The sequence below is a fragment of the Peromyscus californicus genome, unplaced genomic scaffold (genome assembly GCF_007827085.1).
Source record: "Peromyscus californicus insignis strain IS unplaced genomic scaffold, ASM782708v3 Scaffold_4__1_contigs__length_199733344, whole genome shotgun sequence".
Taxonomy (NCBI): domain Eukaryota; kingdom Metazoa; phylum Chordata; class Mammalia; order Rodentia; family Cricetidae; genus Peromyscus; species Peromyscus californicus.
In genome coordinates this window covers 157986661-158006727 of record NW_026294562.1, presented here as the reverse complement: position 1 = coordinate 158006727, position 20067 = coordinate 157986661, and the positions used below count along the sequence as shown (strand labels likewise).

The window sequence follows — 20067 nt, the reverse complement described above, 5'->3', positions numbered from 1 at the left end:
AGAGATTGAGACTCCAAGGACATACCCAGTATTTACCAATCCATCATCCTTGGCATGGCCACTTATTTATTTATTTATTTATTTATTTATTTATTTATTTATTTATTTATTTATTAAAGGTTTACTTATTTTATTTTATGTGTATTAGTGTCTTGCCTGCATGTATGTCTGTGCACCATGTGCATTTGGTGCCCTGCAGAGGCCAGAAGAGGGCGTCAGATCCCCTGGAACTAGAGCTACAGGTGGTTGTGAGACACCATTGTGGGTGCAAGGAACTGAACTCAGGTCCTCTGCAAGAGCAATGCAGTGCTCTTAGTACCCAAGCCACCTCTCCTGACCTCCTAGACATGGCATCTTATGCAATCCTTCCAATACTGCCCTTCTTGCACGCCAGGAGAGGCCCAAAGCTGATGTTGTCTGGTCAAGGCTAAGGATGCTGATGGTAAAAAAAGTTGAGATTAGAACTCATGTTCAAACCCCAGGTTCTGCCATTCTATGCCAGCTCCTGAGGGTTCTGTTTTTCATCACATCACAGTGTGCTTTTGTTGTGTGACCCAGAGATGCTGTATTTCCAAGCAGCATTTGGTAAGATTAGCTTATAACTAGTGGCTAACCAAAAATTAACAACAGGACAGCAGCAGCAACACTATACCATCGGAACCAAGTGTGGCCCCTCTTACAGAGTCATTGTAATGCATCTTAACTTTTTCTTCTTTTGAGAGAGTGTTTCACTATGCATCATCAGGTGTTCTAGGGCACAGTCAGAATTTATTGAAAAAATACTATCCAGCAGCCTAGGTATAAGCTACTACATATAAAATAGGAAGGCACTTGGGAATGGATGAGATACCAACTGGTGATTCCTCTGTATGTTAAAGCTCTAGTCTTTGACCCATGCTCATCCCTGTGCCGGCATGCTGAAATGTTGGTCAGATAGTTATTGCTATTTCTACCAATCTGCATGTGTGCACTAACTATGCACATGTATAAATCTCTAGTCTTCCATCTCTGCGTTTGCCCGTTAGACCGGCGTTGTCACATCCTTTGTCGCGTACCTCAAAGAAGCCAGTCAACTGAGGCGTGGTGGCACATGCCTGTAATCCAGGTTCTTGGGTGGTGAAGGTAGGAGGAGCACAGGGAATTTGAGGCTAGCTTGGGCTACATAGCAAGACCTGTCTTAAGAACAAAACGAACAAACAAACAAACAACGAACAAGGGCTGGGTACAGGTGGGTCGGCGAAAGCATGCTTGCTGAGCATGCACAAGGTTATGGGGGTTGTCTTCCTTTCCAGTCAGGCGACATGGTTACTGACTGGGAAGCAATCTGTCCCTTGTGACAGAGAAAGAATTGTTCACCAAGGATGCCTTCCTGTTCTCCTAAATTTCTTGGTTCCCACGTAGATGGGATGAGTGACTTCTGGTGAAGGGGCTGCTTTAAGGGAAAGCATGGAAGAGCTGGTGGGTAGCAGGACATGGGCAGCTCTCTCCTCCTTTCTCCTATCCAGCCGGTCACCTTGTAGCAAGGTGCAGGAGCTCCAAGATAAATACAGCTTGATCATTAGGACACAGAAATACAGGATGGAAATCTACCCTTGTGAGTTTCACAGATTCTGCACGTTTCTTGAGAGTAAGAAATCACCACTTGATGCGTCTAAACAACCAAGACTTAGGGGCTGCTTGTTATAGCGGCATAAGCCTGATCTCTCCTCACTTACACACATGGCTAGGCCCTTGGTTTGGTGACTCTTGCCCTCTCCCCAGGGTTTAGAAATGGCAACTCCGTCCCTCCTCTTTCACCCTTCCCAGCTTCCCATCCCCTCCAGTTCAGCTCTGTGATGACTGAGTCTCAGTGAGGCCATTTGTGATCTTTGTATTTGGGTTGCAGTGTAGAAATGAATTGCATTGTTTCTGTAGATGTCACTACTGGCTCCTTCTTGTTGAAATAGACTGTAACAAGTGGTTGGAGTCTCCACTGGAGGGTAATTTATATTTATTTGAGCTGCCACCAACTCCTTATTTAGTTTGCATAAACTACCCAGGACAGGAGAGGAATCTCCCTGGACCCTGTTTATCTTGTAAAAGTGGAGTTTGCTGGGGAGGGCGGATCACTCCTCACATGGACTCCCCTCCATCCCTTTTAGCGATGAATAATCAGTCATCAGGAGAGGGGATTAAAAAATAGATTTATTGCTATTTCTAAAAGTCAGAACTAGAGATGAGTAAACACAACAACAGATGTATAAGAATGTAAGTAGGAACACTATTTTACAATAACATGTACCGAAACACATTTATGTACTGAGAACTATGAAAAATAGCTCTCTTTAAATGATTTAACATTTGCTCTCTTTTATATACAGTTGAGTTTCCAGTGGGAGAACAAAGACGCTCATAGCTCTCTGGGCTCCTTTGAAATCCCTCTCTCCAAACCTTCTGGAATGTTCCACAAAGCACTTTGAGGTTTGGGAGGAAACAGGGACTGTTTTCAGCTGTACATATATACCTTCCCATCTTCCCCCACAAGAGGGATCATTATTTTGGGACTCAGGGAAGCCCAAGCCAGAGAAGGCAGGGAAAGCATGTGGGGAGCCGTGTATGACCATGATGCCTTTTTCTGGAGGAAGAGGAAGCTGGCCTCTTATGGGGAGATCTGTGTTCTGCTTCTGGGGGTGTGCATCCAGGTTTGCTCTTTGTTGATCCAAAGCAACTTGGAGAGGAAAGGGTTAATTTTAGCTTATAGGTCACATTCTGTCATGAAGGAAGGTTGGGGCAGGGACCTGGAGGGGGCCGGGACTGAACTGGCTTGCTCCCCATGGCATTGCAGGTTTTTTTTTTTTACAACTATGTGCTCTGGGATGGCACTGCCCACGGAAGGCTGGGCTCTCCCACATCAATCATTAATTAAGAAAATGCCCTGCAGATATGTCACACACTAGTCTTCAGTTGACTTCAGGCAGTTCTTCAGTTGAGGTCCCTTCTCCCCAAGTACGTCAAGTTGATAGCCAAGATTAGCTATCCCAGGAATGCTGCTCCTGAAGACTCCACATCACTCCTTTTTGTGGGAACATGGCTGCAAGAAATTGTTTAGAGGAAGTCTGGGCCCACTGGTCCTGTCCCTTGCAAAGGACTCACCAGGCAGGCTGTGATTGGTGTATTGATGATGGGGAAATGGAATCTCTTGAAAGGCCCCCGATCCACCATCACATCCAGACAGACTTTCTAGTAAGTGGGTAGGGGGTTTGGTCAATGTCTGAAAAAAATGGATTCACCAGAAAGTTTTACCTTGGAAGTTTATTTTGTGCTTTAAAGATTTAAAAATGGTATTTATTTATCTGTATTTGTGTGTGCATGTGTGAGGGCTTGCATGTGCCTGAGTGGGTGTATAGTGGTCTGAGGGCAACTTGCAGGAGTCAGTTCTCTCCTTCCACCATGTGGGTCTCAGGGATGGAACTCAGCTCACCAGGCCTGACAGTGAGCTCCTTGATTCACTGAGCCCTCTCACCTGCCCGAGGGAACGCGTCTGCTGAATCTCTAGCTAAGAGCTTTAAAAATAAGAAGCGAAGCGAAGTTCTCTCTCTCTCTCTCTCTCTCTCTCTCTCTCTCTCTCTCTCTCTCTCTCTCTGTCGGGGGAATGAGGTCAGAGGTCAGGGGACAACTTGAAGAGTCAATGCTCACCTTCAACAGTGTGGGTCATGGGATGGAAGTCAGGTGGGCAGACTTGGCAGCAAGCACCCTCCACCATGGAGCCACCTTGAGCTCCTCTTACCCCTTGGTTTTTGGCCTGAAACTTACCGTGGAGCCTATGCTAGCCTGGAATTTGCCAATGAAGCCCAGGTTGACTTTGAATTTGCTCTGCCGCCCAGCCTGGCCTTGAACACTTTATGTAGCTCAGGCTGTCCTTGAACACTTTATATAGCCCAGGCTGTCCTTGAACACTTTATGTAGCCCAGGCTGGCCTTGAACATTTTTTTGTAACCCAGGCTGGCCTTGAACTCTATGTAGTCCAGGGTGGCCTGGGACTCACACTCCTTCCTCCTCAGCCTCCTACATTTCTGGGATTATGGAAGTGTGCCTCCATGCCTGGCTTGTTTTGAGGACCTTAAAGACCAGGGCAACCTGAAGCTGGCATGGTGGCCCAGAGTTTGTGACTGTCCTGTCTGGCCCATACTCCAGGAGTGAGCATCTTTTCTGGAGGCCTCTTTCCTAGTGGTGTTATAGTGCACCTGGTGATTTTATGAGGAGCAAGAATGGAGGGCAGCACTGAGAGCTGAGTCCAGACACCTTGGAAGCAAACGGAGCTCTTCTTGCATCCTCTCTGGGGCAGAGCTTAGATCCAGGAGATCTGATTTTCATAAGCCTTTTCCACCCTCATGCAATCGGCCGGTCAGTTTCTCCTCAGTATTTGAATTATTTATGGTCAAATAATTCCCATTAAAAAAATAAGAATGAAGGCGGGAGAGGTGGCTTGGAGGATAAGTCTGTGCTGCTCCTTTTCCAGAGGGCTGGAGTTCGAGTCCCAGCACCCACAACAGGTATCTCACAACCGCCTGTAACTCCAGGCCCAGGGAAGTGAGTCTAACACCTCTGGCCTCCATGGGTGCGTGAACTCACATGCACACACCCACATGGACACACATGTATGCACAGAGTTAGAATAATAAGCAAAATCTTAAAAAATTAAGAATGGAGTCTTCACTTGGGAAGGGTGTGTGTATGTGTTCAATCCTGGTTCTGTGAACACCTAATAACAAACACTTACACACACACACACACACACACACACACACACACACACACACACACACACATATACGTATGAGCAATGCCTGATTTGGAAATCTGTGACCAAAAACTAGGACCTCATAAGTGTATACTCAGCTTCCCATTTGTTGAGTGCCTCATTTCAACACCGAGGAAATGACTCTGGTTTTCCCTTTTCTGCATTGGTATCAAGGAGCCTCCTTACTAATTCAATATTAAGGACCGCATAATTAGCCACCTTAATAAATTTTTCCAAGATGGATAGCAGCAACATTTGGCTCTCTTCAGAAAGCCAAACACCCCCCTAATGGTATTCCGTGGGAAGCAACAGAGAGAACAAGGAAGAGAAATATCTGGAAATATATTAAGATATATGTGCATATATCGGACATTAGCAACATACCCTGAGCATACTGGGAATATGCTTCAAAATATTTCAAACATTGTTGACCTTTGTTATATAATCCTGGGCTCGGGAAACCCATTTGCATAGACTTAGCAATATATTGTAAATAACCACACAGGACAGTGTGTATTTTTCCTTAAGATGCAGTGTTATAAGCAAGACATTAAATTATGCCTATCACACAAAGCAACAAGATCTCTCCATTTTTTTATAGCTCGTTCTATGGGGAAGACACCCTTCTGAAAAGCACATGCGTTAACTGCCTGACTCATGTGGTGACACGTGGCATACCCAAATGCGTTATGGATCTCTCAGGAATAAAAACAACACTGCGAAACCATCACCTAGGGATGTTCATTGACTGAATATTTTACAGACACACTCCCTTTATATTTATATAATAATTTAGTGTTATGACAATTTTTTTAGCAGACTTGGCAGTTTTTCTTTTTTATAATGGTATTATATTTGTGAGCCTATTAAGAGCATATGGGATAAACTACAGAAACCAAGTATTTTTCATAATTCCTTAGGGTGCTTGTAGCAAAGTAAATAAATAAATAAATCACCCACCCAGTTCAGCGACAAAACACACCCTACCAACTCATACTGGCTTCGAAAAATGTTAATAAAAGGTCATCCAGACTTTTCCAATGCTTAGTGTTACAGCAGTGGCAATTTGGAGACTCGTTTGAATTCTGTAGTGAGGGGATATGGGACTTGTAAGGGCATCTTGCAGGCAAATAGATGTCCCTTCAGAAAGGGAGAGACCAGCCCTGTGGCGGGGCTGGTGGGTTTTAAACAAAGGATTAAACCGGGGTCTTGTTTCTTTGTGCTCACTCTGTTCCTCAGCAGTCAGCCTAGTGGGTCCCAGCTGTGGCTCCCCAGGATTCAGCAGTGCTGAGCCTGTGGGCACTGGACACAGCGTATGGGCACCTCAACGTGCTGTCTTCTGGGGTCCAGGGGGACAAACACTTTGGAGGCTATGTCTCCTTTCCTCTCTTCTAACCAGAAGCAGAGGGAATGGACAGGTGCATGCAGTGGGCGGGATGGGGTGGGGTTGGGTGGGGTTGGGTGGGGAGGGTGGGGAGCTGCCAAAGCACAGCTGGGGTTCTCTCCTCAGATCCATTGTTCTGGGTCTTTCCTGCCACTGGGGAGGTCATGTGGAGAAGGGAGAAATTCCGCACTTTTTCGTCTTTCTTTTTCTCTTTTTCCTTTCAAAGAACTTATAAAAATGCAAAAAAAAAAAAAAAAAAAATAGAGCAAGGGCTATTTGGGGATTTTATTTTTTTTATTGAGCAGCTGCCTGCATCTTAGCATGTTTGAGGCAAACCCATCCACTGTGATTCTGACTGGATTCAAATTAAACTCTCTCAAAATAGAAATGTTCTCTCTGAAGACTGGACATAGAGCCACAGTTTTGGAATGGATCCAATCTGCCTCCCAATGGGTGGGAGTCCAGACACCTTACAGTGTTTGAGACAGAAGGACACACTCATCATGGCCGAAGGGTGGTGGCCCTTGGGACAATGTGGACAGCGGTTGAGATTGCCCAGAAAAATCAAGGCGTCACTGCCTTTATTACATCCCGTTATTACAAATGGAAGCAAATGACCCCCAGAGCCCAGGCCTGGCCTCCCTGCAGGAAGAGGCTGGGGCCTGCAGGGTTCAGTAGATTTTCCAACAGTGATGGTTAATTTGGTGTGCCTGGGGCATCTCTTTTCTCCATTCCAAATTCTAAGGTAGAGGGCAGGCACACCCAGGCCGGCGAAGTCTACTCTCATTGGGTTAGAGATCAAGCTAGCATCACCCTAATACATATTCAGTGATGGACGTGGGAAGTGCAGTGGGGACAGTGTGCTCTGTGTGGTGAGAGTGGCCTGTGAGGGCTGGCTGTGCAAAGATAGACCCTATCTTCATTTCGGCTTTTGATGATCATCACTGGTTTTCAAATGTGCATTTATTTTGCCCATTGGCTAAGTGTGCAAACAGGGCTGGTGGGGGTGGGGGTGGGGGTAGCCCCTAGACTTTTAGGGTGGTTGACATACTTAATCACCTCTCAGCAAAATGCTCTTTCTGCCTTTAACTACAGATTTCTGTCCCTTCACCCCTACCTCAGGCCCCAACAGAACTTCCAGGCCACTGACTCAGCCCTGTGGGAGGGACTTTGAGCAGATCCCAGGACCTGAGCTATCTCTGGCATTCCCTCTCCTCAAAGTGGGACAAGTCCAACCCTGGCTTTTCAGCCAGCTCCCCAAAGTCACTCTGGGCAGTGGGCTGTTGAATGAACTGGCTTCCGGAGCCACCCTTGAAATGTTAAGTGATACTTGATAAAGAATTCATTCTATGCATCGGAATGTCAAGGTCTGCTCCCTAAGGCTGCATTGATTGCCTGCCCCAGTGAACACTGGCTTAGGTACCCATAGCACCGGGGCTTTCTGAAGCCATATTCTCTGCTCCCAGAGTGTCCTTGATACTTAGATTTCCTTTCTCTAGATTCAACATGTGCGCTCTGGGAAGAGGCTACCTCATTTTCCTTTACTGGCAGTTTTGGCCTTGAGCAGGACAGGAGTTGGGTGGGTTCTCAGAAAACACCTGTCCATTTCCTTGTGCCCCTTAAAGGACTAGTTTGAGAGGCAGATTAAAATGTGTCTTCATCTTTGGGGAATCTGAGGTGATGAAGATGATTGACAGGACCCTTGAGCAGGGGTGGGTTAGTCCTGTCCCCCATTGTGCCCACGGAATGAAGGAAGCAGCTCTGACCATGTGGGTCTCTGTCCTCACACACACAGGGCTTGTGTGGTATCTGGTCCTCTTCTGCATTTCTCCTTTGCATATGGCATAGGGCTATCCTAGAGATGGAGTGGATAGCCTGGACAGTTTCTAGAATGTATAGCTTGTGGGAACAGAGCGGGTCAGTGTGATCCATCTCTCTTTCTAACATTGCCCTATGTTAATCTTGTGGGCTGGGCATGGCTGGGCATCAGCTTTACAGTCTAATGTATTATTATTAAAATAAAAACAAAGCAAAGCATTTTTGTGTTTCTGTTTTCTAAGGCATTTTACTCTCATTTCTCTCTCTCTCTCTCTCTCTCTCTCTCTCTCTCTCTCTCTCTCTCTCTCTCTGTGTGGTGCTGGAGATTGAACCCAAGGCTTTGTGCATGGTGGGCAACACTCTACCTCTGAACTATACTGTCAGCCCCTCACTGGTAGATTTTAAGCAGACCTACCCCTGAGTCATGCCCCCATCCCTTCACTGGGGGATTCTAGGCAGGTGCTCTACCTCTGAGTCATGCCCCCAACCCTTCACTGGGGGATTCTAGGCAGGTGCTCTACCCCTGAGCCACACTCCAGCCCCTCACTGGGGGATTCTAGGCAGGTGCTCTACCCCTGAGCCATGCCCCCAGACCCTCATTGACATATTCTGGGTAGGTGCCCAACCACTAAGGTACATATCCAGTTCCATTTTTCTTGAGACAGAGGAGTTGAGGAGTTCTTATTGGAGACTGTCTGCTCCCTGTGATGAAGTGTGCTTAGAGAGGTCCATGGGCTTAGAAGGGTTCCCCAGGAGGTTCCCTGGAGAGATCTGGCAGGTCACTGGTGAGCTAAAGGGGCTCACTTTCCACCTATCTCCTTGCACACAGAGGTCATTGGGAGCATCCACCCTGGAACTGGGAACCGTTCTTTACTGCTTCTCCCACTTTCGAGTCCTGCTCCTCCAGGAACGACACTCTTATCCAACATCTAGAGTTGCTCTTTGGGTCGATGTGGCCGCCCATGCCTGAGTGCTCTGAGGGTGCAGCCCATCAGATAGTTTTCTGGTCCCAAGGGGAGAGGTAAGAGCCAAATGGCAAATATTCTGACCTCAGATGTGAGTCTGACAGGCTATGGGCCAAGTCCATTAGACCTATGGCCCCACCCTAGCTATAGAGAACAACGAAGACTACTTTCCTTAGCTTTGGAGGGATGGTGCCTTTAGTCCCTGGCTGATGAGAGTCTCAGGTGCTCATTGTCACTAGACTGTCACCAGGAACCTAGGTCATTGCTGCTACCCTTCAGATGGGCAATGTTGTCTGACTTCGACAGGCTACTAACTAGGTACAAGGGCCGCACTGAAAGCCTGCAGTGCTGTGGACTTTGTAGACCACTCCCGAGGAAGCTGGTTCTGTGTTATTTACCCCAGGAAAACCTGGAGAGTGTTTCTCAGAAGATGCATTGTGATAGAGATAAGGACCACTCAGAGGGCTGGAGAGATGGCTCAGTGGCTGAGGGCATACTGCTCTTGCAGAAGATCCAAGCTAGAACCCACATCATGTGACTCACAGCCATCTGTGACTCCAATTCCTGGAGAGCAACACTCTTTTCTGGCCTCTGCAAGCACCTGCACACCCCCATATATATGTCTGCACTCAGGTCCTGGGAATGGCCTTCTCCCCAACAGCTGCTGTTGAGGTTAGCACTGGTGTCAGGGCATGAGTTCCACCCTCTGCATATGAAACTGACAGAGACATGGCCTGGCTTGGGTCTCCCTACCTTTCCGCTCATGCTAGTGTCTTGATACATTTGGCAAACACTTGCTAAGTGTCTACCACATCGTCCTTCAGGCAAAGGGTAGAACATAGAAGTTCATGTCCAAATTCAAGCACCAGCGAAGCTGAGGCTGACGACTGTGAGTTCGAGGTCAGCCTGGGCTACATAGTGAGAGCGATACACTCTGTTTTTTAATGAGTGCATTCAAATAAATAGGACTAGATAATGGGTTTCAAGGTGGCATTTTCATACATGTGTATTGTGTACTTGGATCATATTCACTCAGTGTTACCTTATATACCTCCTGCCTCTCACTCTGGTCCTTTTTGCCTTCAAAAGTACTGCCCCCCCCGACTCCCACTGCTATTAAATCCGTTCTTTGACAGTTTCATACATGTACACTGTGTTCTGGTTTCTCTCACCCTGCCCTCTCTTAGCTTCCTCTCACCCTGTCATCCCCCTCCCCTCTACAGGTCCATCTCCTACGTTCATGTCTTTGTGTTTTGTTTGTGACCCTCTAGTTGGCTACATCCGTGAAGGTGATGATTGCTGCTCCCCCAGAATCCATCAGTAGCTAATGGTCCAGCAGGGAGGAGTTGGCCTCCTGAGCCTCTCCCTGATCTGTGACCAGCTGTCCACAGGCCCGGTCTGCATAGTACCCACAGGTACCGAGAGGTCATTATGGTTGTGCCATGTCCCAAAGTCAGCATTTCCCAGCCCTTCTCCCTGTTTTCCGAGCCTTAAGTTCTTTACTTTTCCTCAGTGTTCTCTGAGCTGTGGTGTGCGTGTGCGAGAGAGAGAGAGAGAGAGAGAGAGAGAGAGAGAGAGAGAGAGAGAGAGAGAGAGAGAGGTCCTGTTTCAGGCTGAGCACTCAATTGTCTCGTATTCTGAGTGCCTTGAACTCTATCCACTGCTGTTCACTGTTTGGGTCAGATGCTGTGGGGCAGCAAAAATGTGCTCAGAGGCAGGATGTCTGGGAACCTATTACACATCACCCCTCCTATTTTCTTCCATGTCTTTAAAAAAATATAAATTTTGCTTGTAAGAGAAACCCTGCAGTGTCTTTTTGAGTCTGCCTTAGTTTTGCTTTATATGACCATCTCCAGTTTCACCTGTTTTCCTGTAAATGACACGACTTCAACTTTCATGGGTGACTAATATACCACATTAAAAAACGGAGTCATTTGATCCCGTAATGGCTGCTGTGGATAGTGTCGCAATGGCCTTGGATGTTGCTGACTTTGATTCCTTCAGGTGTACAGCCATGAACGCTATAGCTGGATTCAACTCCATGCTATATTATGTTAGTATTGGTTTTAAACTTCCATTCCAATTTCCATAGTGGATGTGCTAGTTTAAATTCCCACCAGCAGTGAACAATGTCTCTTCTTTCCCTACATTCTCCCTGGCATTTCTTCTCATTGGTTTTCTTGATGATTGCCATTCTGACTGCAGTGAGAGGCACTGACATTGTGGATTTGTGCCTTTCCCTGATGGCTAAGGATGCCATTTGGCTGCTTCTTTTGAGAACCATGTTCTGTTCATTTGCCCACCACTGATTTGAGATTATTTTTTCTTAATTTTTTTTTATATGTGTGAATGTGTGCCTGTGGGAGTTTATGTGCACCACCTGTGTGCAGTGTCCATGGAGGCCAGAAGAGGGCATCAAGTCTCTTGGAACTAGGGCTACAGACAATTATGGGAACATGGGAACAAAGTCAGCTCCTCTGCAAGAGCAGCCAGTCCTCTTAACCTCTGAGCCATCTTTCAAGCTCTTTATTCATTAATTTGATTGCTTATAATTTTGGAATCTCTGAAGACATAAGGCTCCTGCCTCCCGAAGGTTTTCTCTTCACCCTGGTAATTATTTCCTTTGCTGAGAAGGCTTTTAATTTGATGGGGATGCCATTCTCTTACCATAAACCTTGGGATGGATGGGCTTTCCATTAGCGAATGGGAAGACCATGGTCTGGAGGCCCCACACCTGTACCCACCAGTCCTAGAGTCTTTGTGTCTGTTACGTAGACTGGCATCAGGACACTGGTTGGATACTCTTGTTTTGTGTCACCTTCTGGAGCTCGCTTTGGGTGTGGATGACAGAAGTCATAGATTCCTCTGACGTATTTGTCTGGAGATGATGGTCCCCAATGTCAGACTCCCTGCAAGGCATAAGAGCCACCTCCAGCTGTGTCTCCAGGGTCATGCCACAGTTATCTCAGTACTCCCCACCCCCAGCACCCCAGGACCTCAGTGGTTCTTTCTAACTATGAGAGTAGATTCCTTAGGAAGATGATGGGCTTGGGCAGACATGGGGGTCTTCTTCAGAAATACGGGACACAGGGCATGGAGTAGTGGCAATAGGGAGCCAGGAGAGGTGGAGACCGAGTGCCTCTAGCCTGGGTTAGTAGTGATCAGAGTTTTCTTTCTTATGTAAACATAAAGTGCTCACATTGACTCCCTGGAGAAGTAAGTCCTCACAAGCCATTGGAGTAATCTATACCCTGAAGACACTCATGAGATCCCTTTAATTAAATAAAAAATGAAATGAAAGGGGACATGAAGCTGGGGTGGAGCAGTAGGGATGGATCTGGAAGGAGTGAGCATGATATGATCGAAATCTTACATGAAATTCTCAAAAAATTAGCAAAATGTTTAGAAAAGATACTTAAATTATTATTATTGTGTGTATGTATTGGTATGTGTGTGTGTGTGTGTGTGTGTGTGTGTGTGTGTGTGTGTGTGTGTGTGTGTGTTTGAAGCAATTTCTCTTTTTCTGCCATGAGCTCCAAGGATCTAACTCAATCTTATGTTGAGTCATCTCACTGACCCACATCACTTCTTTTCTTTTTTGTAGAACAACTCTTTATGTCGCTCAGACTAGCATAAAACCCACGGACATCCTACCTCAGCCCATGGAGTGCTGGGCTCACAGGTGTGGGCCATCGTGCCAGCCACCCGGATCTTCTTACTCTGGTCTCTTCAGAGTGGCCCTCTCTGAGCTCCCTCTTAGGACATCTCCCTCCCCTGCCCCTAGTGTCTGTTCCCACAGAAGGGAATCAACACCACCCACCATGCTGCTCATCCCCACCTCCTCAACAGGGGATTGCCGGGCTTCTAGAACATGCCTCACTCTGGGATGTGTTCCAAGACCATCAGATGCCTAGACAAACGGACAAATGAAGATACTCACGTGTTGCTGGTGTACATGCAGTCAGTACGACAATTCTAGAAAATTCCAAACCACTGTCTTCCTCGCCCTCAGTTGGTAGGACATTGCTAAATGCAGAAAGGTTAAAAAAAAAAGTCAATTGGAAAACAAAGGACTTGCAATCTCATCTGTAGTCTTTGTTTTTGGATGGATATCCTAGCATGTTTCTCTGATTGTATGAATCACAATTTCATTGTTTCTACTTTGCTTAAAAAGTTTTTTTTTTTAAGTAGGTTCTCACTATGTAGCCTTGGCTGCCCTGGAACTCACTGTGTAGATTAGGCTAGCTTCAGAAACAAAGTTATTTATTTACTTTTATTTTTAGTGTACGAGGGTTTGTCTATATGTACGTATGTGCACCACATGTGTGCAGTGCTTGTAGAGGTCAGAAGAGGGCATCAGGGCACTGGTAACTGGTGTTATAGACACTTGTGAGCTGCCATGTGGGTGCTGGGGACTGAATCCAAGCCCCCTGCAACCAGTATACTTAACTGCTGAGCTATTTCTCCAGCTCCCGCAATTGTCTGTTTGGTTTTTGTTGTTGTTGTTATAGAACAGATATGAAAAACCCTTGGCAGTTAGCAAGTACATTTCTACAATATTGTTTTTACCCAATGCAGCACTGTCTACTCGCCTACCCCACGATTGTATATGAAATACATGTACTCTTCTGTTGTTGGGCATTGGCTTGTTTCTGGGAGCAGAGAACACATTGTATCCAAATCCTCACATACATCCTGGATGGGTTCCTTTGGAAACAAAATCTCTGGATTCTGATTTTGTTTTTGTTTTTGAAACAGAGTTTCATTATGTAGCCCAGGCTAACCTGTGACTCTGCTCCTCCTGCCACAGCCTCTCAAGTGTTGGGGTTCCCAGTGTCCATCAGCTTGTCCTGCTGGGTCATGCATTTAAAGCAGTTTGGTAATATTGATGAATTATCCCTGCTCCTGGTTGTCTAGTTCACCCCTCCACCGGTGCGGTAGAGAAACCTCTCTCACTCCTCCACATTCTGTCTCCATCACCGCTTCTGTCTTTATCAACTCGGGGACAGACAAGTTCTCATTCCTGCTTTAATTTGCATGTGTTTGATTACTAATAAGGTTGGGCATCTTTTATGCATATTTATCATTTGTATTTATTCTTTTGTGAATTGCTATTCATGTCCCCAATCCATTTTTTCCTATTGAAATATCTCTTATTCACGTGTAAGAAAGCTGAGTACATTAAGGGTATTCATCTTTCCGTTACATGTGTCAAAAATATTTTTTTTCTTTGATTTTGGTTTGCTTTTCAATCCCAAAATTATATATTTTTTTCCACAGAGAGACCTTTTACATTTATACAATTCAAATCTAGCTGTTTTTTCAAAGTGATATTTTCTTGCTTATTCTTTGAAATTTTTATACATGTATACCTCACTCAGCTGTAGGTGGGCCACCTCCATCCAGACACCACGATTTCCTGTCTAGTCCCTGTCTTTTGAATTCATGCAGAAAGGACTTCCCCTTTATATCTCATTCAGAGCCTCCATGTTCCACTTCAGAATTCAAATCTTTCATTCCTACAGTTTTTTTTTTTTTAAACAGGAGAGGCACGAAGGAAGACACGTGTTTTGTTTTCTGATAGTAGCAGGTTGAAGTCACATCTTTACCTGTGAACCATCATTTTCCCATGACCAGGGCACACCTTTGTGTCGGGCTGTCAGTGCCTGGCTTTGGACTGTCCCTGTACCGTCCTTCTCATTTATATAGCTTTCTGTGTATCAATATCTGCTTGAAGTCTTAATCACTTGCCTCAGTTTTTGCCAAAAAAATGTTTCTTGGATATTTCCTCAGTTATTTTTATTCAATGGACTTTGGCGTAAATGTGGTAAAATGTCAAGAAAGCTTGAATAGGGTTTTGCCTGGGATTGATATTAAAGTGGAGAGGTTGGATGAGCGAGGATCAGCATGCCAACAACACGGAACCAAGTTTCACTTTATTTAGTAATTCTACATTTACGTTTCTAAACCACATGAACAAGGGTTACTGAATAAACATTTTAGCCTCAACATCGTCTGCACTGATGGACACATTGGAATCCATAAACAGTAACTGAAGATGGCGCATTAACTTGATACAGTTACAACTTAAACTCCCACCAGCCCAAGAGCTTATCCTGTTAGAATGCTTGCCAGCCAAACCTGAGAACCTGAGTTTGACCCCTGGGACTCATGTGGTATCCTCAGGAGGTACTCAAGAGGCAACCTCCTCCCCCACTGTATACACACACCACCACCAATAATAATAATAATAACAATAATAATAATAATAATAATAATAATACAATAAAATTAAAAAATATTACACAGCCCTTAAAAAGGTATCTCCAGCTGTTTACAGAAGTTAATTTAATTTGAACATTCGGTGAAAAAAAATCAGAGTTTTGGACAAACAGCCTTCCTCTTTCCCTATGCACACATCATCATGTGAAGTGTTGCCCAACACTCATCGAAGCAAAATAGACTGAAATGTTAATAAGCAGTTATCTTCGTGAGAGAGGTTATTAGGGATGCTGCTCAGTTTTAATTTCAGTCTTTCTTTGCTTTGTGGTTTTTGTGTCATTTGCAAGTGTCGGGTGTCCTAGCTGGAGCAGGATGGCAAACCTGTGCCTGCAGCCTTGGGAGGGCAGTGGAGTCAGGGTGTCGGCGGCGGATGCAGTTCCGCGCATGGCCGGAGGGTGGCAGTGTCCACTCGCAGACTCCGGCTGGTTGCTTGATGACCTTTGTCAGCCAGCGCAGCCTCTCGTTTATCACCGATCACAGAGTGGAATGAACATATTTACTTGTGTTTTGCTTTCCACTTATAATATCTAGTGGCATGGGAGGGAAATGAAAACAATTGTTCATAGGGGAAATTTATGAGCTTCATCTGGCTGCATGATCCCCGCAGTTGCCCCAGCGCCGCCCAGGGAGTGGAGATGGTTTCTAGCATCTCCAACCGCCCGACATCCCCAGAGGTCCTCGTAGGGCCTCGCAGCACTTGTCTCAGGCCGGCAGACTTTCCCACACTCCCCACCCTCTTGAGTTTGCAAGGAGCTCTATGGAGAGGGGCAGGTGTGTCATCTTTTCGGGTGGCAAGGTAGTCCTGGCTGCAGGCTGGATCCCGCCTGAAGCCTGGGCTAGCCTTTGTCTCTTGACAGTGCCCGTAATTCCTTCTTTTAATGAGCTGCCGCTGGGGCAGGGCTCTGTTGACCCCCTGGAGCTCCGAGGTCACGACAGGGTAGGAGGGAGTCTCTCCCTCTGAGGTTCCGGGAAAGGGGCAGCTGAGGGGCTTAGTGGTGATGTGTGCCTTTTAGGAGAGGATGGGGGAAGACCTGGAGACCTCTACTTCCAGCCTTGCTCAGAGGCTAGCCCCAGTCAGAGAGACAGGATTCCTCTCCCATGGAAAGGAGACATGAAACTCTCTTGTTTTCACCCTCCTTGGGCTGCCGGTTCACAAAACTTGCTGCTGAGAACCTGGAACCAGCTCTGCCCGAGGTACAGGCAAGAACAGGGGCAGAGTTGTCTGTGGTGAGATCAGTCCCTGACTCCAGCTGTCAGAATTTCAGCAGGGAGGATGCCATGGGGACTGCTGGGCTGTACCAGGGTGATGTGTAAAGAGTGAAACCTGGGCTAGCCTTAGCACCAGAGTGTGGAAAAGTGAGATGTGAAAACACAGAAGCACCTACCTGAGCTCACTGCATGGCAGGGAGCAGGTGCCTGTGAGGCTTCAGGGCTCCACGAGGCACACTGGCTGCTCATGCGCTGGGGGATGACAGCTGTAAACTGGTGAAGAAGATCTCCTGCAGACCATCCTAGGTCCACTATACTGTTCTCTCCCTTCCCTCCTCTCCAGCCCCTCCCTCCTCCCATATTTCCTTCATGTCCTTTCTCTATCTCCTCTTCCTTTTTCCTCTTCTCTCTTCTCCCTCCCCTCCTCTGTCCCCCTCCCCCTTTTAATTTCTTGCACCTCCCTTAGAAGATCTCACTCATCTCACTCCCCCCCCCCCATTCTCAGACCTGAGGTGGGCCTTCATGTTCTTGGGCTGGAATGTGGCCCAAGTGCACAGGCTCTTGCTCAGTGTTTGCGTTTGCATTGTTCCTGTCTGAGGCTGCTTCATTCAGTGTCCACCCCCCTTCTCCCCTGCCTGCAAGGGTGTGGCCTGACAAAGTGGTAGCTGACCTGAGATGCATCAGGGCACTTTGGAGAGAGTGCCCCTCCCAGGAAGCTCCTCCTGGGCACATACATACAGGTGAGCCTTTGGTGCCATCTGGCCAGCGGGGGTGCTGGACTTGGGGCACTAGCCAAGACTCCCCTGCAGTCCCAGTGCCCTGACTTGGGATTCTAGGAGGGAGGAGACTGAGTTCACCCAGCACAGATCTGGTCCCTGGAGCACTGCTCTGGCAGGCAGGGGAGACACAGGCTCCCTCTCTGTCTGCAGTATTCACGGAGCTCTAGGGACACTTGCACTTGCCCAGGACAGTGGTTTGACAGAGCAGTGTTTCCAACCCACAGCACCCTCCCTCGGCTGTTAAAATCCACCTTATTTCCCCAGCAGTCTTATAATCGAATTACTCAAAATTGCACAGCTTTATTGCACAATGCTAAACTTCAGGACAAACAAATGCCCAGGTAATGAACAATTATTTATGACAAATTATTACCTTTACTTTTAAGACTAGCGGTTTCCATTAAGCTTAGGAAAGGTGCCAGCTCCTCCCTGCCAGCCCCTCCTCCCTGCCAGCCCCTCCTCCCTGCCAGCCTCTCCCTGTCCCTCTCTGCCAGCCCCTCCCTGGAAAATGCAGTCTCATATGAAAGCACATGGTTCTGAGGGGCTCTGGAGGGTGCTGTGTTTGAGCACACACATGCAGCTGTTCCTGTGGGTGTGGATGGGGAGGGGCAGTTGAATGGTGGCCATGCCCCTGTCTCAGTGTGGGGCTGGGAGCTTTCTGTGGGGCTTCTGGTTTTCTTGTCTCTTTTGCACAGATCAAGACAGAGGCTCTGAAGCCCAGGAAAAAAGCTTCACTCTTCCATTTGTATTTAAGTTTTAGCATTTTTGTCTTGTTTGAAACTAAACTCAACTTTAAAAATTATTTATGGACTCAATAACATATGTTTAGATTATTGAACCCCCCCTTTTCCTTGGTTCTCATGAGCAGAACCATCTCCCGGCTAATTATAACATACAGTATTTTCCCAGTAGTCTTACAATCAAATTATTCAAAATTGCATTTCTTTATTGCATATTGCTAAAACCCAAGACAAGCAAACATCAAGATAATAAACAATTATTTATTACAAATTATTACCTAATATATAAGATTAACAGCTTGTAACTATTAAGGTTAATACATGTGGTAAACTGTATTTATTATACTTATTTTGGAGCAAATATCTTTGTATAAAACATATGTTTATGTATTGCAATTAATGAGAAAAAGTGTAAGATTAACAATTTATGTTGGGTTTTGTTTTTAGATTTATGCACACTGTAAAACTTATTTATTGCACTTATTAAAAGTATTTAATGATGGACTTTTAGATCCAGTCTTTTTAATGCGCAAATATAAACTAAAGGAGTATTAAATTACAGAATGGAAAATTATAACTGAAGTCAAAGAATCTAACTATTTTCAGCTATAAATCTGCCTTAAAAAGATTATCAGTAGAATTACGGAATCTTTAAATAGTGGCCTTTATAGTACATAATGAGTTTCAGTGAGCTGGTCTTTGAAAGGCTTTTTTTTTTCATCATTAAAACTAAACTCAACATCTTAGTCTTAAACGTAAATGTAGCTAGAAGCATAAACACTGAATCGTTCCGTTTTATGACCCAAAGTCACATCGGAGAGAAGAGAAGTGAGTCCAGACATGCTGGAGAAACGGACAGGGTAGAGAGAAAACTGGAGGCCAGGGTGGGGAGTAATTTAGCAGCTTGGCACCCGCAAGGACTTCCTCATCTCTGCCTGTCTCTGGCTGGCCCTCAGGATGATGGTGACAGGTCTACCCAGGGCTGTTTCTTTGCCACAGAGTAGAAACAGTCACATACAAAGGTGGTAATGCCTAGATCACTGGAGCAGAGTGACATCAATGAAATCCTCAGCATCTCCTGCTCTACTGGGTCAGAACCCCCAGGTGCTAAGTCAAGAGGAGTATCCTGGAGGGTCGGTGGGAGTGAAGGAGTAAAAGTGGCTTCCCGGAAAGACCTGATCATATTTTGGGCCATCCACATCTGTGTTGGTTATTTTTGTATCAACTAGAGTCATCTGGGATGTGGGACTCTGAAGTGAGAAAAATCCCTCTGGAAGACTGGCTTGGAGGCAAGTCCATAGTGCATTTTATTGGTTGAAGATTCCTAAGGAGGGGCCCAGCCCATTGTGAGTGGTTCCATCCCTGGATTGGTGGTCCTGGGTGGTATAAGAAAGCAGGCTGAGCAAGCCATGGAGAGCAAGGCAGTCAGCAGCACCCCTGCATGGTGGCTGCATCAGCTCCTGTCTCCAGGATTGTGCCCTGAGCCCCTGCCCTGACTTCAGTGATGGAGTGTGGCCTGAGGGTTGTAAGGGGATGCAAGCTCCCCTTCCCAAGTCACTTGGTTAGGGTGTTGTATTGCAATAGGAAGCCTAACTAAGACAATCTTCACGAACACTGTGCTATCCACGAGTGAAAGTGACTCCTGAGTTCACCGAGGAGGGAGACCCTCTGGAGAAAGAATCATGTGTTGGAGAAGACAAGCATGGCTCCTGGGGGGCAGCAGTATCTCTCCCCAACCCCGGTGTTTGTGGTTGGTGGGCTGTACCCAGACTTGCTTAGGAGTACTGGGACTGGGGTCCTGGGGAATCTGAGGTCCCCTCTGTTCTGTGTGGGTCCCCAAAGACACTGGGATGAAGTTAGAGGTCAGATCATCACTTCTCTGTTGGACAGCATAGATGTCCAGAGCTGAAGTACTTGGGAGCCTCAGACATGCCAACATTCCTGTGACCTCTGAGAAAAGATTGGCAAAGAGGTGCAGGGCTGGCTCCTGTAGCTTGTGCAGCCGCAGGAAGGGGATGGTGGAGGGGAGGAAGCAGAGAGACATGAGGAGTGTGCAGGAGACTTCGTCTCTCGGCACCTGCTGAGGAGTCTTCAGACTTTATGCATTTGC

General features: G+C 46.4%; 1 long non-coding RNA gene across 3 annotated transcripts in view; it reads left to right on the top strand.

Annotated features, from left to right (window-relative positions):
- LOC128095685 (uncharacterized) overlaps positions 1-20067 on the top strand; it is a 125277-nt gene that overhangs the window by 14971 nt on the left and 90239 nt on the right. The window contains exon 3 of one of the 3 annotated variants that reach the window (XR_008213302.1): positions 12552-18448. The exons of the other annotated variants lie outside the window; for them this stretch is intronic. This is a non-coding gene — a long non-coding RNA (uncharacterized LOC128095685). Of the gene's footprint in view, positions 1-12551; positions 18449-20067 lie in introns of those variants that run through there. 3 annotated transcript variants of the gene reach the window in all.